Consider the following 6,425-nt stretch of genomic DNA (forward strand, 5'->3'; position numbering starts at 1 on the left):
TAATAGATTTTCCAAAGTTAACTGTTTCAATCCTAGGGCGAACTTACTTGTCACTGTTGTTTTTAATATATTGCTAGACTCAGTTTGCTAAAGTTATTTTGGATTTCTTTATTGATGTTCAAAGTGAGTTTGATCTCTTCTCTATATTTTCTGAAAAAAGTATTTGATCTAAATTTTCATATTTTATAGTTTCCTCTAATAATTTTTCAAAACTCTTTTTTCATTAGATGCTGTTTACTTTTTATTTTTCTCAACCTTTTTGAGAGATTCATCATTTAATCAGCATTTTCAAAGAATCTGTTAATAATTTTGTTGATAATCTATATTATATGTTTATTTTTTCTATATCAGTGATTTTTCTCTCTGTTCTTCTCATTTAGCTAATTTAATTAATGTGCTGTTTTAAAATATTTCAAAGCCTGTGGGCAAAATCATCAACACCCACTACTAGTAGCTTCAGCCTTCCCTTCCACCACTAGTTCCTGTCTCTCCGTTTCTTCCGGAGCCTGAATCAGCACCTTACTGTCCCTGTGTGGCCTCACCTACTACCCCCAGGACTCCAGCTTCTGTTCAACCCTCTCCTTGGCCCTGGCTGCTCCTTTTAGGGTAAGTGTGAATGAATTCAGTTGTTCCAGTTGCGCCTTTTCATTGAGCACTTTTGTTTTCCAGTCATTAAGAACAAGGAGAACTATTTAATTGTTAACAAAATGATTGTTTTTCAAATTATAACAGGATGTGCTCATGGTTCATCATGTAGAAAATAGACACATACAAAAAAGAAAGTAATTGCCTTTAATCACACTCCTCTGGGACAAGCAGTTGAAATCATATTACATCCACTGCACTGGTACAGTTGGCTAACCACACTCCAAATGATAGGAAAACCACTAGGTATTTTCTAAGTAAAGATTTATTGAGATATAATTTATACAAACTAAAAGTCACTCTTTTTATATCAACGTGTGTACATTTTGACAAATGCGTAATTGCATACTCACCACCATAATAAAACCCACTAGCTTGTAATATTATTTGAAACTTCTAATTACATTTACCAAAGCTTTGAATAATGCACCCACATAACGGCCTATGGGGATGAACCAAGTGACTGCTGTTTATTGTCCTAAAGCAGGAGGGTTAAAAGGGAGGAAACAAGTAACTTGCGTGGAGGACCCCAAAGGAAAGGCCATGGCCGGGACCATGCTTACATCCCCACTGCGGATAAACACACCAGATGGGAAACTAGGAGAGAAAAAAGCTGCCCCAGGCGTGAGAGTCTGACGTGGAGCCTCAATCAGAGATCACTAAGGGCTGAGAAGGGAGGGAGAGATTCCCAGGGAATGGCCCTAAGGTGGGACTTGAAAGCTGGGAAAGCTTTAAATTAGAAGACAGCAGATTTGCAAGTAGGGGCGCTGGGGACTGACTGAGCAGGAGATTAATACCAACAGTAACCTGGCTGGGAAAAGTCCATGCCAGCCGTGGCTGACCAGACAGCAGAGCGGCAGTCTGGATGGTCTTAGTCCATTCAGGCTGCTATAATACCAAGACTGGGTGGCTTACAAACAGCAGGAATTATTGCTGACAGTTCTGGAGGCTGGAAGTCGAAGACCAGAGTGCCAGCGTGGTCGGGTTCTGCTGAGAGCCCACCCCGCCTAGGTTGCTGACTTCTCGTATACCCTCACCTGGGGGAAGAGATGAGCTAGCTTTCTCGGGTCTTTTATGAGGGCACTGATTCCAGTCAGGAGGGCTTCACCCTCATGACCTAAACACCTCCAAAGCCCCAGCTCCTAATGCCTTCACTTTGGGGTTTAGGATTTCAACATATGCATTTGGGGGAAATACAAATATTCAGATCATAGTAGAAATCAAGTTACAATAAGCTATTAAATGTTGGGAATGAAGACCAGGTATGATTCTAGAGGTGCAACTGAAAGATCCACGTGGGGGACACAGCAGAGCACAGGCGGGCACTGGGACTCAAGGTTCACGTCCTGGCTCCCCAGTGACATCTGTTACCACCTCTGTTTCCCACCTACATAACAGCAAGATTAAACTGGATGGCCCTAAGAGGCCCTTCTGACTCACATTCAGGACTAGGAGAAACGAGCAGTAGCAATAAGGCTCATTAATAACGGTATTTATTGGGCCCTCACTATATACAAGGCTTTCCACTTCCTATTGCATTCAGCCGTCCTAACAATCATATGTAGCATGTACTATTATGATCATCCTCATGTGTTAGGAAACCAAGGAGCTGAGAAGGCATGTCTGAGGTTATATGTTGAGTGACGTGGCCAGGACCTGAGCCCAGGCAGACCCGCCATCTGAACCACCACCCTCTGTTAGCCCTGTTCCTTAGGTGACAGCAACTGTACACGAGTGAATTATTAGAGGGGGTGGGTGAGGGAATGCACATGAAATGAAACACGATGTACTGAAACAAGAACAGGACTTGGTTCCAGACTATACATCAGGGAACAAGAACAAGGAAAAGGACTGAGGTTTCTAGAATGGGAGACTGGAGGAATGTTGTTACCAGTGACAGAAGGATTTGCAGCTTGGGAAAGGCAGAGAACGTGTATTTCAGAATTATGAGAGGCCTATGTATTCAAAAAATTTTAAATAGAATGACCACATGATCCCATAATTCCACTTCTGGGAATAACTAAATAATTAAAAGCAGGGTCTCAAAGAGACGTTTGTACACCCATGTTCACAGTGACATCATTCACAACAGCTAAAATGTGGAAAACAGCCCAAGTGTCCATCAATGGAATAAAGGATAAGCAAAATGTGATGTATATATACAATGGAATATTATTCAGCCTTAAAAGGAAGGAAATTCTGACACCTGCTACAACATGGATAAACCTTGAGGACATTATGCTCAGTGAAATAAGCCAGTCACATAAGGACAGATACTGTAGGATCCCACTTGTATGAGGTACAGACAGAAAGTAGAAAGCTGGTAACCAGAGGCTGGTGGAGGGGGCTTTGGGGAGTTTAATGGGTATAGAATTTTAGTGTTGCAAGATGAAAAGAGCTATTGAGATGGATGATGGTAATATATTCACAATATTATGAATATATTTAACACACTGGAGTGTACACTTAAGATAGGGTGGTATATTTTATGTTATATGCATGTTAGCACAGTTTTTAAAAATGAAAAAAAAAAGAGGCCTATGCATTATTTTTTACTTTGGTCTTATGAAGAATCTTGCAAATAGCTAAGGCAGGTGTAATACCTATTTTAGTCAAAACTCTTTTTATTGCAAGAGACAGAATGCAACTAAAGCAGAAGATTAGGAAACAAACAGAGAATTTGAGAGTGTAGATACCTCAGGGATGAGTGGGTCCAGACCTCAAATGACATCACTGGGACCTTCCCTAGTCATGTCTCTGCTTCATTTTAAGTCTAGAACCCTCCACCCCGGCTGAAGATCGGGTTCTCCAGGTAGGGAGGATGCACAAGAGCAGCTCCACCCTCGAAGGGAGGCCACCGCTTGGCACCCATTTATAGGGTCTTGGTAAATACAACTTCTTGACTCACATGCCCAAAACCCGGGCCGTCACTGGCCGACGGGATAGAATATGGCCGCGGCCAGGCGGGCCAGAACACTGCATTTGCAGTGAGGAGGCGGGGCCAGGATTCCGGCCCCCAGCACAGGATGAATGGACTGGACGGACACCGCAAGACCACATAACCCCATTTTAGTTGTACAGATTGGAAATTGGAGCTCAAAAAAGTTTAATTTGTCAAAAACTATGCAATAGTAAAATGGCTAATAATGCAAATGAGGTATGCCTTTTGTGATCCTAATTTTTTCAGACCCTCAGTCTTTCCAGCTTTAGTTTGTGACAAATGCCAGTAAGGATTTTGAGATATCTAAAGAAATTAGCTGATTTATACAGGGATGAAAACAGCATAATTAACAGCAGTGTAACAAAGAGCACTTCATTTCTAGGGAGATAGAGGGGTTCAAACCCAGCCCTGCCACCTGGTGGGACCCTGGTACCAAAGTAGCTTAGAGTGAGCGTGGAGCTAAACACTAAGCCAGCAAACAGTAAGAGAAACACGGGAAGCGCCAGGCACAGAGCTCACCTGCCACCAGCATTGCACTGACCACGCCCGGGGACTTCTCATTCCTTTCATCGGGAAGCCTCTCAACAAGGCGAACACGTGAGACTTAACACCCACACTCAGGCATGAGTCAAAGACGGGACCTGATTGACGCTAGTGGGCCATCAAGGCAGGACAGGAGCCGAGGACTGTGTCTCTCGCAGGGACAGCCCGGACGTGGGGTGTGGGATCGAGGCCTGGCTGTGTCCGCTCTGGCAGCACTGCCCCTGTGTTTCGTGGGGACGTGGATTTGGTGTCTGATGGAGTTTCCAACGTGAACTGCCTACGGCCCTCCCCAGACCCTCCTCTTCAGAAGGCGCAGGGCCGGTGTGGGTAAACCGTCTTAGACTCTGCGTCTCACTTCTATTTTTCTTGAAAGTTATGCTCTTGGTACAGCTAAGCTATGAGTATCCTACTCTTTTAAACCTCAGAGGAGTAGGGATTAGTTTGTAAAAAAACAAGCTGTTTTCCTCTGTGCAGATCGCAGGCCCCAGGCAGGTGAGCGAAGGGCTGGTTACAGCACTAACTTGTAACGTCACCAACTGCTTTTCCTGTAGGTTAGGTGTACGGGATCATGACGTGCTGCAAAGTTTGAGTTTGGGATACCTCGCTGGCATGGAAGGGAGCGTTTACTGTTCCCGATGATCACGCTCACACACATGAATTCATCAATCTGTTTACCCAGTAAGCACATGGGTACAGAGGTTTTCCTCTCAAATGCAGCACCGAGGGAAGTGTCAGCAGCAGGCGTGAGCTGACACAGGCCAGATGCCCTGATCTCCGGATGCCCCTCAACAAGGGACAGCAGCCTGACTTCATCATCGGCCACTTACCCACCCTCGGACCAGAGCACAGCGGTCCCCGACCGCAGACGTCACATCACCTGACGCATTCTGCTTTATACGAACATGTTATACCCAAGAGGACAAATGTATACGACCTGCTTTTGCCTTCAGAGGTCACGGTTTGGGGACACGCCCACACTGCCGTCTGGACAGCTGCAGTGCAGGCGTGTCTGGTTTCAACGCTCCCCTCACCCCATCTCTAACAAGCATGCAGAAGTTAATCCCCTTCCCCCATCTTTTTGTGAGTCTGCGCTTGATGTGTTTTTTAATGATTTTAACGACTCTAGTGCTTTGAGAACTTCAAATTACAATGTCACCTCACTTGTGTTTCTCTCATCACACCAGTGACTGCTTCATAGGTACATTATCTTTGCTGGGTACCTTTAACGATTTAGGTATTGTTCAATACCTTAATATAATGACTTAGGTATTGTTAAATACCTAAATATAATGACTTAGGTATTGTTAAATACCTAAATATAATGACATAGGTATTGTTAAATACCTAAATATAATTATTTAGGTATTAAATAAAGTTGGTGTTCCGGGTTTATTTCATCTTAGCATTCTGAAAGTAAGAGTCTCAATGACAAGATGTCAAGACTACCCAGATGAATTGTGTAATAACTGTGAAAAAAGTTGTAAAGAGCCCACAAAGAAAATAAAGAATACATGGTATCACTAAATCTGCAGACTTGGCCCCACAACAAATCCACTACTAAGGTGAGTTGATGTGGCGATGGGGTGTGTGGTGCTGGGAGGGATCTGTGCTGTGTGGAAGAAAAGCTTACTTTAACTTAAATTTCATTCTTTTGAGCTGATCATGACATGTTACAGTGCCTGCTTCTAAGTTGCAGACAGACATCAGGAGATAAATGAAATTTTCTAAGATAATCAGAGTGAGAATGGCTTTTCCCTTCACCATGTGGCAAATAAGGGGCCAGGGGAGAATTCTCATGGTGGAAACCACTTTACATCATAAACAGAACACAGAGAAACCATTACAGGTAACTGTCACAATGCTCTTTTCCAATTATGCCCAAACCTCAAAAGGTTTATTTCATTCACTAGCTATTTCCAGAAAGACAGGACCAGAGTGATACACAAGTTTATTAACACAGTCTGCATTGTGAACAGTACCTCCTGGAGTTATATGAAATGGAAAACCTGCACGAAGAGCTTCTTCAAAATGCAGACTGAAATGCAAATCCAACTGTTAGAGAAAATACCGCTGTGTAGCCTGATGGCAATTATTTCCCTTCAAATGAGGTTTGCGTGTCAGCAGGAGAGAAAGACTGGGTGAGAGAGGATGTCTGATAAATGACAGGGGAGTGCGCTCTACACCAGCCTAACAGTCTACTTCCACCTAATTTATTAGGCTTCAAGAGGTTATACCTGAAGCACCTCTGTTTTAATCTTAGAAAAGCTGATTTTCAATTTGGCATGGTGTTTGTGAT

Source organism: Eubalaena glacialis, chromosome 15 (genome assembly GCF_028564815.1).
Source record: "Eubalaena glacialis isolate mEubGla1 chromosome 15, mEubGla1.1.hap2.+ XY, whole genome shotgun sequence".
Taxonomy (NCBI): Eukaryota; Metazoa; Chordata; class Mammalia; order Artiodactyla; family Balaenidae; genus Eubalaena; species Eubalaena glacialis.